The sequence below is a fragment of the Acyrthosiphon pisum genome, chromosome A1 (assembly GCF_005508785.2).
Source record: "Acyrthosiphon pisum isolate AL4f chromosome A1, pea_aphid_22Mar2018_4r6ur, whole genome shotgun sequence".
NCBI lineage: Eukaryota > Metazoa > Arthropoda > Insecta > Hemiptera > Aphididae > Acyrthosiphon > Acyrthosiphon pisum.
This window is the reverse complement of record NC_042494.1, coordinates 165779505-165787951: the sequence shown is the minus strand read 5'-3', so window position 1 is coordinate 165787951 and position 8447 is coordinate 165779505. Positions and strand designations below refer to the sequence as shown.

At 27.2% G+C, this 8447-nt stretch overlaps 1 protein-coding gene across 2 annotated transcripts in view; it reads left to right on the top strand.

Moving 5' to 3' along the window:
- Positions 1-6217: 6217 nt before the first annotated feature.
- Positions 6218-8447, top strand: part of LOC100164128 (H(+)/Cl(-) exchange transporter 4) — a 14431-nt gene continuing 12201 nt past the window's right edge. Inside the window, exon 1 of one of the 2 annotated variants that reach the window (XM_001947748.5) lies at positions 6218-6594. The gene's annotated coding sequence lies outside the window, so the exon portion shown is untranslated. The remainder of the gene's footprint in view (positions 6595-8447) is intronic. The other variant, XM_008191855.3, reaches the window with a different exon arrangement.

Here is an 8447-nt window from a genome sequence, read left to right as displayed (position 1 = left end):
CTCACTTTGTTAATTATTCATTCACCTATCTATTCACGCCTTTTTACAGTAAAATAAGTTCTGTAACTATCGTCGTAATATAGAGTAGTTATATCATTATCATTAGATCAAAATCATAATTACCTATTGGCTATTTAGAATATAAGTATAATAAATAAGTGTTCATTAATTTAAATTACATTCTGTTAGCCATCGACTATGTACGAAATTAGTGTTTTTTTTTAAGAGCTATATCGATAATAGTCCTAAATCATAGATAACAAGTTGGTGTTCGAATCACATCAATATCATACATAGAACTCGGGAGAAAAATATCTCCTGATATAATATACAAAGTGTTTAATATACAAATCAAAACACGTAATATACATATACGTATATACACCGCGGCGACTTCGAACATCGAACTCAACCCCGTATCCACGAATACAACTATACATATTCAGGTAAGTGAACTATAATATTTCATAACACATTTTATATAATATACATTATAGATTCAAAATATAATAAAGTAGTAGGTAGAATAACTACGTACACTATTTAGACTGATGAAATAAAATCACTAATCAACATTAAATAATACGAGAAAACGTAAACACATACCTACCTATGTACATCCATAATATATATTTATATATTTTATTGCATATACGAATATCAGGGCTCGTCGTGGCGTCCCATTTTTATTAAATATATGCTATTTGTTATTATGGATGGCAGAAAAATAAAGAAACCTAGGGATATAGGTACCTATAATAAACGATTTATTGATCTATGATTTTGTTTTATGGCAAAATGTTCAGAATCAAAACACGTTCGTCCAATGTGAAGAAGTAAGAAGTAAAGACCATATTTAGCATGTACCTAATGCATGTTGCTATTTTCAACATCACATACATGCAGTCAATGAGTGTCCATAAATCATTACTTGATTGATAAAATATCAACATTTTATACTGCATACTGCATACTACATATTTCCATATTCCGACGTTAGTGGCTTAGTGCATGGATTGCATATTTGTGCATATTTTAACAAAAAGCATAAGAATACGCTTAATGGTAGAAAAAGGTGTTGAGAAAAAAAAGATCATAAGTAGATAGGTACGATTAAATATCAAATATTTTACGATTCAAAGAATTAAATTTGTCGTACTTCCTAAAATTGTATTTACTTGGTTTGCAATCTATTAACCATTAAACATTAAATTTAAATTTAACAAATTACATTTTTGTACTGCATATCTCAATATCTGTGCTATAATATAATATGTATTAATGTATTATTATACATTTAACTTTTTGTTTATAAGAATTTTAATAAAATTAATAAATAATTAACACTGCAAAATTTAAATTTAATCTTGCATGTTTTGTATCTTTTCTTGCCAATTTTGACTTTTTTCAGTGGATTTTTGCATGCATATTTTACAAATTTACAATTTAAAATGCATAGGTATAAATCCAGTTTTTAGTTATAAGTTATAACCATTTATATCGTTTTGCTTAGGATTTCTGTTTTGATTTTTCTTTTGAAATTCATATAATGATAATAATCTTGTACCTACTACCTAATAGTAATATCTCCACAATTGCATTTTGTTTTCTATTACAATAATCCGTGTGCCTGTATTATTTATTGATGTGGGGGACGGAGTGGCCGTGCGGACTACAGCGTCGGTTGTAACGCGCACGGTTCGAATCCCGGCCACGGGCGGCATCGCTCTGAGCAGGCAACTGTCTAGACGCCAAGACCGCCATCCCCCAACCGGGCATGGCAGAAACCTACGGGTGCCCAAATAGAAATTCTTCCAAATAGGCGTCTGAAATTAAGTCTTCGGGCCTACTCCCGGATATAGAGCCATACGAAAATAATGTATTGATGTTATCTATAAGTAATACAATTTATTTAAAAATACTAAAATATTGTTTTTAGACAACTACCTAATATTTATTTTCTATTTCATAGGTATTAATCATTGTATTGTAGGTAAGTAATATCATCAAAATTGTATTATTATTAACTTAAATTCACTGTTAATATAGGTAAAGCAGTATGTATCTAATGAAATTGCTGTCTACATCAAAAAATAATTATACGGATTCATAAATGCACGCTTTTTTTTATCAAAAACTACTATTTCTAATGCCAGCGATACGAGTCGACGATTATCACGATTTTCATTCTGAAAAAAATTATCCAGATTCTCCGTAATGTGTACAAGGGTTCGATCGATCCCGACTTTTAATTCTATAATCTTGAAATCGATTTTGGTTTTTGGTGTAACTCTAAGACAAATGATTGTATATACATGACATTTTCACTGGTTGTTTAGGTATATTCGCATTTTCTATACACGGTAAAATGTTCAAAATATTTTGATTTGTTTTGAACGGTTTACGGACAGTTTTATTTTCCAATTTTATTAGTTTTTTTTCTATGAATGTCAATAAAATTTTATTTGTAGGGTAATAAGCTTGAAGATTTAATAAAAAGCTCCTAATATATTATTACAATGACATTTGAAAAATATTAAAAATCCATATTATTCACAATTTATTTTTATAAGCATTTAAAGTTCAAATCTTGACAAAATACGTAACAATCACGAAAATATACGAATTATTTTAAGTTAGAAATTCATAAAATATACTTTTTTTTAATCTAAGATTTAATATTAGATACAAGATTCCTTATAAGTTTTTCTACCTTTATCAAAAAAAAAAAAAATATTTATAAGAAAGTTAAATTAAATTTTTATGAGCGTTTGAAGTTATTCACTCGATTTCTCATGTAGCGATTTTCTTATGTAGTTGTAATTCAAAAACGAATAACCGTTGACACTTGAAATTTACACCATGTGTTTATTTTATCAATTCCTATACTTGATAACATTTTCAAATTACTTTGACTTTTTTTCGAGTGGTTTACGGATGTTTCCAATTTTTTTTAGTTTTTTTTCTATAAATGTCAATAACATTTTATTTGTTTTTTATAAGAATACAAAATTAGGCAAGATTATTTTGTATAGTTAAAAATGTATAAAATGTTCAACTTTTATAGCATATAATTAAAAATTTAAAACAAGGTTACACGTAAGTAGTTAATTATGTAACCAAAAAATCTAAAACATATTCATAAACAGTTTTTTTATAGATATTTTTATGTTAAAATTTAGACAAAGTTACATAAGATATATTAAATAACCAAGAATAACGATTTTAGTTATTATTTTTAAAATTTTTTAATATCAATTCAACTTACCGGTTACTCAGTGGCTACTGTATTAATAATAATAGTATTAACAATATAAATATTATACTATAAAATATCCTAGACTGACAAACTGCAGACTCTGCTCAGAATTTTTTTTCGTATACAATGATAAAATCATTATGATATATATCATTTAATTTAAATTTAATACCATCCATTACAGTGACACCCATTTGTAACCTACTGTACAGTAGAGCGACATCCACTTCCCCGCTTTTTAAATTATTTTTTTTGTTTGTTAACACGTTTTGGGGCAGAAAAAATATCACCAGACCGGTTAACTTATACTTTGACGTAGCCAACACCTTCAATATATTTTATTGAGATTTGGTACATAACAAAGAAATTGTTGGTTAAAACAATACCGACAGTTTTTAAGGAGTTCAATATAGGCAATATTCGATGTATTTGTATGCGGGTCGTGTAATTGTATAAATGTGTGCGTAGTACCTAAGTGATCATATATTTTAGTGTGAGAAACTGTGTATAAAATAAATATAATCACTGTAATATATAATGAAGGGCTCCGCCGCTCCCGCACGTGCACGTAGGTACATGTCAATAATTCGGCAATAAATCAGCACTTTACCTGCAGTTTGGGAGTGTTGAGTCTGCAAATGCAATTCACAGGGGCCCCGGTTTTTTTTTGGGGGGGGGGGGGGGGGAGGAGGCAAGATCTCACAGCTGTACGACATTCCAACTATAATCTGTAATATATACATATTATATTTTTATATTGTTTGTTTTAATAAAATTACAATAAATAATAATATCTTTACTCTTTTGCGTTTAAAAGAAATTAAAATTACGAGTACCTATACTTATGCGAGAAACCTGTGTAAAATTATAAATAAATCATATTTAATAAGTTTAATAGTTTAATATTTATTAATTATAATATAATATAATTAATAAATATTATAACTATGGCTTGTCGCATGTGATAAAACAATATTTTTTAGAGTTATAATTTGGTATGACTGTTTTTCATTTGTATGCAGGAAAGGGCCCGGGAACTCAAATTATCACATGAGCCCCTTAATATCAATTTAACCACTGTACTTTACAGCTTACACACTAATTACAAATGAGAATTTTAGTGAAAAATTAAAATATGACAATATAATGGAAGGCAAGACAATGAGTATTTAAAAAAAAAATTTAATTTTTAAAAGTCAAAGGTATTTTAATAATGTTGAAAATTGTTTGCCATTTCTAAACGATAAAATGAATGTTATATTGGGAATAATAGAAAAAACGCACCGTCCTGACCTTGTAAATAGTGTCACAATTCAATTTTATAAAAGTTATTTTTACTCTAGAACCTGCAAAATTGTGTGAGTTCTACCCAGACTGCGTAAACGCGTTTTGTCTATATCGTACGTGGTACGTGTGTAAGACGGAGACAGCACATGCGGGTGTGGCGTCCTCTTAACGAATGGTAGTGATTTAAAATGTTGAACCTGCAGGCTGCAATTATACCGAAAAAATTAAATATTGGTAATACAAAGAAAGTTGCAAAAAACTAGAAATAGTAATAGGTATAAACGAAAAAATACACATAATGATGTGATTATGTGGTGATAAATTATCAATGTTAAAAAATGTGAAGCTCTTTTCTTTTAACTATTCTTTATAAATACGTTACACTATTGTTTAAAAATAATTGAACAACAGGACGTGATATTATATTAACTTCATTATTTTTTAAATTATAAATCATAATATTATTATTATTAATAGTTGTAGTCCACTATGCACTGTTTCTTGTGTGAATTTTCAAGAATGTCATATATTTCATCATTATATAGTATATACATAGTACCTATTTAACTAGGTATTATTGTCTGATCTATGTATAATGGAAAAGTTATAATTCATTAACTTTTACATACCTACTGGCTAGTGGCTACTTTAACAATGTCGTAGCGATTCAAACGTCTTATAGTGAAAACTGAAAGTCTTATGAAAGGTTATTCTTATTTTTTCATACCTACGTCATTTGTTATTTTTCTAATTTTTTTCATACACTACGGACGTTGAATTTACACTTAAATTAATATTTTTAATTTTTTCGACAAACAAACTTTTAAAATGAAAATTATTTTAAACTGCTCTCATTTCTGCATAATTATATACACTGCAGCTTTTGGTGAACTAGTTCGTACTTAATTATAATGATTCAAATTTTATGCGAGCTTATCGCCTATTACCTACTGGCATTGTGCGTTTAGTAAAGACTAAAGAGTAGAGTAGAGTATCTTATGATTTGGTTTATTAAGTACCTACTACCTACCTATAAATGGCTAAATATAGTACAAACCATCATCGAATAGCAATAATAAAACAATGTTATAATAATTCCTAATGATTTAGATTCAGTATTAATAATATTATACATTTATTATAGTTATTACTATATTATATTCTCAGCTACAATTTATATTTTATAATTATAACATGGCCGTCTATAATATACCTATGTAAATATAAGAAAAAATACACATTTTGAAACTGTATGTTTTACATTTTTGGGAAGGCAAATTCATAATTTTCAGAAAATGTTGATGATTTTTTTTTTGATATTTTGTTTTTAACAGTATAAAATTGCTTAGAAGTACAGCTCGGGGGTGTGGCCCCTAAGGCCCCGCCCTCTGAAGCCGCCTTTGGTTGTAGCCTGTAGGTATGACTGCAAATCTGCGAGAGTCACTATACATCCTTCTAAATCGGTATAATATTATATTCTAATTTCTAATATGTGTTCGTATTTGCCGCTATTATTATAGATAAAAGATAACCATCTTCCACCTGCACCAACGTCGAAACCTAAAAATCCCATCCACTCGTTCATCAATAAATCGTCGCCCCACTCTTTTTATTTTCGAAGATTCATGATTACACCAAAACAAAATCTATCCATCTGTTATCATTATTATTTTGATTAAATGAAATTGCGAAATATCATCCACATAGGTGTTTTTTACAATTTCGCGTTATTTAACGTTCGCCAATTAATGCCAATACGCCTCTTAACCCCAGCGGACAACACTTTTTAGTTATTACTCGCCTTTGAATCTTCGGACACGAATTCATTTTCTTATCATCTTATCAATAAATATTGAATAATAATTAAAATATGTTGTACTTTTAAAATAATATTAATATGTTTTATATGTTTTAATGATTTAATATTCCGTCAACAAATATAATATAACTCTACTTTATTATTATAATACCCATCTTTATCCACCTACCATTCATTTGATCATCACGTCACGAGTCAGAAATGTCTTGGTGGTTCTCAAAAATAAAATGTAAGTTGGATTCGCCTACTTGATTACCAAGGCTTGATTTCAAATTAAAATTCTATCAATTTTATTTAATTTTCATCCTGTTAATTTCTTCTTTACCTAACCAATCTGTTTCTCCACTAAAATCGTCATTCATTCATTGATTTTCTGATTTTTTTTTTCAAATACCTATTTGGTTTGGTGGAATGTCTTAAAATGCCTGTGACTCAGTAAAATCAATTGCTCATATAATATATTTTCTTTTACTATAGATTTCCATATGGGTTGAATAAAATAAGATAATGTTCTTGTTTGTCCAAAAATTCAATGTTGTAAAAAATACAATCGGGCATTGTTGATAACTTATATTTAAGTTCATAGCTTCTAATATTACCTACTTACTTACCTAATATATTTCTAAATATCCAAATACTAGTGAATATTTTTATTAATGGCCTTTACTGCAAGATTTCCTTGATGATTCTATTTGTCATTAAATGTTATTTATGGTTTGATTGGAAAAGTTTTATTTTTATGAATAAATTGATAATTAGTGGTGGGCACTTATCTATATCAAGAAACTTTCCATCAAGTCACATCCTCTTACATTCTCTTCATCCTCTTCGCTTAAATTGTCAATTATTTTAAAAACACCATAAATATCCTATTTAATGGTATATTTCTTAATATTAATAAAGTAATTCATATAAATATAATTAGCCAAATTTAACGATTTTTTGAGTTATCCAATGACAATACAATTATAGGAAATTCTATACATCGAGAAAATTGTTGAGGTATTAACAATTTCAAGTTAACCAAGTTTGACTGAATATTTATGTAATTATTATATAATAAAAAATTTGTTTGACGTTTCTTATTTTAAAACATTTAATGCATCATTCAATCAGTTCATAATTGTTTTCACTTACCTTTTTTAATTAAAATTATAGCTGCTTCTTTGTCCTTTAATTAATTATGTTAAATAACACACTATTACTAAATTAATAAATAACTAAAAGCTTAAAGCAATAAAAAAAAAAAATCAATTTTATATACATTATGGTTATCTTTCACATCAACAATCATAAATACTAATAAAATATTATGTTTCGATTTAATTGTTATTACATCTTCATTTTCTTCTAAATTTGTAATCAAGAAGGAACTAGTTAAATGTCAAATAGATATCTGTAAATATTTGTACCATAATCAATGCAATTTATTCTTTTCATTATTATTTACTAATTAAAAATACGCATTGGCAAAGAAGTCATTGACGTGCGCGTACTATTCTATAATTGTTGTAGGTATTATTATTTACATCAATTTACAATTTTTTCTATTTAGTATTTCTTAAAAATATTAATTATTTCTGAATGTCTTAGAAACTTTTCTCCAATTTTTATCATTTTTTATTAACTAATATTTTAAGTACCTACCTATCTATAATTATTAAATATTTTTCTTGTTTTTATCCATTTGGTATCATTATTTTTTAATCTTTTATTGACCTTCTATATTTCTATATAAATAATTTATTATCAAATAAAACACAAACATGTTTATATATATAATAGGTGAATAGACTATTGACAAGATTTTAGTTGCTAAAGAAGATATCAAATGATTTAGTGTCCCATATGTTTGCTTATTACGGTATTATTTGATTTATTGCAACATACTGTATGTCTTCAAAATAAAAATAGTCATACAATGACTAAATATTATAGAACTTATTACTACTTAACACTAATCTAATTAGTTATGAATGGGTGGACTACTTGCAAAATGTGAAATTAGAAGATGATATATTAATATTATGGCCCTTGTCATCGTAATAGTTAATAGATTTATACACTAGTATATTAACACAA